The sequence below is a fragment of the Cebus imitator genome, unplaced genomic scaffold (assembly GCF_001604975.1).
Source record: "Cebus imitator isolate Cc_AM_T3 unplaced genomic scaffold, Cebus_imitator-1.0 Scaffold547, whole genome shotgun sequence".
Taxonomy (NCBI): Eukaryota; Metazoa; Chordata; class Mammalia; order Primates; family Cebidae; genus Cebus; species Cebus imitator.
Window position 1 is genome coordinate 359860 of NW_016107862.1, and position 3883 is coordinate 363742.

The window sequence follows — 3883 nt, forward strand, 5'->3', positions numbered from 1 at the left end:
AAAAAAAAAAAAAAAAAAGAAAGAGGAAGTACGGAAAGCTACTTCCAGTGAGATAGCTTTCCTGTTAGGTGAGGAAATGCTGGGGCTCCCATTGAAGGGTAAGGTAGAATTCAGAACACACCCATATTCTCAGTCCATTTCCCAAAGGTCCACGCCTGATGATTTAAAGCTGAGTAAAGGAACAATTCTTTTGAAGGTGCAGATTTTGGTTTTATTTCAATTCAGTACAGTATATATTAGTATAACATACTTTTTTTTTTCAAAAATTGCCAACCAAAACCCATCACCGATGCTTTGATTGTCCAGGAAAGAAAGAGCCCCCAGCCTTGTCACATAACAACCTCTGTCCCCAGTGCAATGTGTCATCCTCGCTGTGCTGTGAAAGGCAAGGCTCTCTCCTCACCCTAACACAGCTCCTGTCTCCAGTGCTTGCCTGCTGTTCTTCCCAGGCCTTGGCCTGGCTGTGCTTTCTCAGTTAACCCAAAGGCTCTTCCGGGCCTTTTCCTCTTGGAATTCCCCTCCTCACTAGAGAGAAAGCTGTCTTTTTTCTTTTTCTTTTTTTTTTTTTTGAGACGAAGTTTGGCTCTGTTGCCCAGGCTGAAGTGCAGTGGCGTGATCTTGGCTCACTGCATCCTCCACCTCCTGGAGTCAAGGGATTCTCCTGTCTCAGCCTCCTGAATAGCTGAGATTACAGGCATTTTTGTATTTTCAGTAGAGACGAGGTTTCGCCATGTTGGCCAGGCTCTCAAACTCCTGACCTTAAGCAATCCTCCCGCCTTGGCCTCCCAAAGTGCTAGGATTATAGGCGTGAGCCACCACGCCTGGCCGTAAATGACAGATTCTTTTTGGATATTTTGATTTTGCATTTTAAGTCATACCAACTAATGCTATGAGACAGTTCATTACAACCTAATGTTTCTTATAAAAATGATTCTGAGAAGCAAAGCTGGCTGCAAAAGTCAGAGCAGGTGTCATACCCCTCTTTCTCCCTCAGTGATCCTGGGCATGTCCTGGTAGACTGAGGTAGAGGCCAGGAGGGGAACTTGCATTTGCATGACCTGAATTCAAGTCTTGGCCCAACTTTTTAGGTATTAGCTTGTTGGTCCTCAACCTCTCTAAGCCTCCGTTTTCTGACTTATCAATCATCTACTACTCTATAGAAACAGGTCCATCTGCCAGTCTGCAGATTGAGCTAACGTGACATTTGAAAACTTGGGGGTGCTGCAATAGAGTAAGATGGTTAGAGGCAGAGGAAGAGGAACAAAAACAATGCAAGAATAGCTTTAAGAAAAGGAAGGGCGGCCAGGCACGGTGGCTCATGCCTGTAATCCCAGCGATTTGGGAGGCTGAGGCAGGCGGATCACCTGAGGTCAGGAAGTTGAGACCAGCCTGACCAATATGGTGAAACTCTGTCTTTAAAAAAAAAAAAAAAAAAAGAAAGAAAGAAAAGGAAGGGTGAAAAGCTGAAAGCGGCAGGGTGGAGAGATGGAGCCAACAGCAGCATGGGAGTCCCTGGCTAGCACCAGAGCTTAGATGATAAGATAACATGGTAGTTGTGTTCACTGCCCTCTGAACTGCACAGAGAATCAAGCTGGTCATTAGACACGGCCTGGAGCCATTCACTGGAAAAGGAAATCAGTACCCAGACTGATTCTTATGACAGCCACCATTTGTATGATTTTAATCTATAGAATCATTTTGAGAGCTTCTTAATCTTCACCTTTTTTCTGGACAGGAGACGGGCGGCTGAGCCTAGCCCTGGACCAGGTCATATCTTCACACTTTCTTAAGCCACAGAAAACTTGAACCAGGTGGTGTGGTCATACTCCTCACCAGGCCTCAGCAGCACAGGAGGGAAGTGGGGCTGTGAAGGGGGAAACAACACAGGTGATGCTTGACAGCGCGGACTGCAACATTAACCATTCGGGTGTGCTTCTGGACGGGCCTCTAGGCCAGTGTGCTCTGTGGACGGCCGCCAGTGCAGGAACTGTTTATGATTGGTTCACAGTGAGATAAAGAACTTTGGGCTGGGCATGGTGTGGGAGGCCGAGGTGAGTGGAACACAAGGTCAGGAGATCGAGACCATCCTGGCTAAGACAGTGGAAACCTGTCTCTACTAAAAATACAAAAAGTAAGCCGGGCATGGTGGCATGCACCTGTAGTCCCAGCTACTTGGGAGGCTGAGGCAGAAGAATCGCTTGAACCCGGGAGGCGAGGTTGCAGTGAGCTGAGATTGCACCACTGCACTCCAGCCTGTGCAACAGAATGAGATTCTGTTTCAAAAAAAGAACTTTAATCAGAATGAAAATCTACAAGATCACTAAGCATGCTTTGTTAAAGTGAGACTTTCCTGACGAAGGAAAGTACTGTAGTATGGTGTTGATCTATAATCTGGTGCAAGATGTAAGCTTTTTTTTTTTTTTTTGAGACAGAGTCTCACTTTGTCTCCCAGGCTGGGGTGCAGGGGAGCAATGTCAGCTCACTGCAACCTCTACCTCCCAGGTTCAAGTGATTCTCCTGCCTCAGCCTCCCGAGTAGCTGGGATTACAGGTGCACGGCACCAGGCCCAGCTAATTTTTTTTTTTTTTTTTGTAGAGATGGGGTTTCACCACGTTGGACACACTGGTCTCCAACCCCTGCCCTCAGGCAATCTCCCTGCCCGGGCCTCCCAAATTGCTGGGATTGCAGGCGTAAGACACCAGGCCTGGCCACCTTTTTACTTTCTTTTGTAAACTATTAATTTAAATGCCAGTAACTTATTTCAGCTGTCCCACAGGCGATGAATGCCCTTACTTGGACTACTGCAGACTGGGCTTCTTACATAAACAATACTGTTTTTGGACAGAAGAAAACGAAGTATTTGCTAATAAATGCATTCTCAAACCTAGTGCCTATTACATTAAGAACTAATTTGTAGTTTGTTTTGTCTCAGTGGATCCAGGGCTAGAATCACCCCCATAGCGGCAGCAAGGGAGACCCCACCAGGGAATGCTGCAAACTGTCTTCAGATAGGGCTGGCTGGGATTCCAAAGAAAGAAGCTCTAAGTGTCAGGGTGATCAGTCCAAAGCATTGATTAGGGGAACTTCCTTAGAGTGCTGCAGCAATCGTAGAGAGAGAAAAGGGGTGTTCTGCCCAGGTATGTCAGCAGTGAGGGAGCTTCTATAACAGTTTAAGGAATTTGGCTCAGAGCCAGTTTCTTTTAGTGTTTTAGGCAACAACCTAGGCAGCTTTATCAGTGCCTGAGAATGTTCAAGGCCCAGTTTGGCTTCAAGCCTGCTGCAGAATACCTGCAGCTGGGTAGGTGACACATGTCAAGGCACTCTGTGACTTTTAGTCAGGATACAGAAAGCAGGGGGAACTGGCGACCCTACACTTGTGAATAAGAAAACATTCATTCTCTTCTCTGGGATTTCCTAAATGATTGCTGGCACCTATAGTATGAGAACCCTGCATTGAACAATTGAATCAAATTCGTAGCTGGGTTGCAGTCAGCTTAGTATTTCACCTCTGAGGCCTCTTGGCTAATGAATATATTGGAAACTTTAAGAGTGGAGAAATCTGCAGGCAGCATCTTACTCAAGTCACCAAAGTTAACCTCACAGTAAGAAGACAACTGATCCTGAGATGTTTAATCGGCGTTAGATTAAAAAAAGAGAAAGAAGAGAAGACAACTGAGCATGCGCCATCGGGGCTGGTGTGTGAAGAGCACAGCATCACACCTGACCTGAACCCCTTCACAGACCCAGCAGAGCGCTGTGTACAGAGCAGGGGCTCAGAAAATCCATGCTGAAATCAATTAAAAAATAAACAAGATCTTTGGTTTATTCTCGGTTATAAAGAGGAAGGCCGGGCGCGGTGGCTCAAGCCTGTAATCCCAGCACT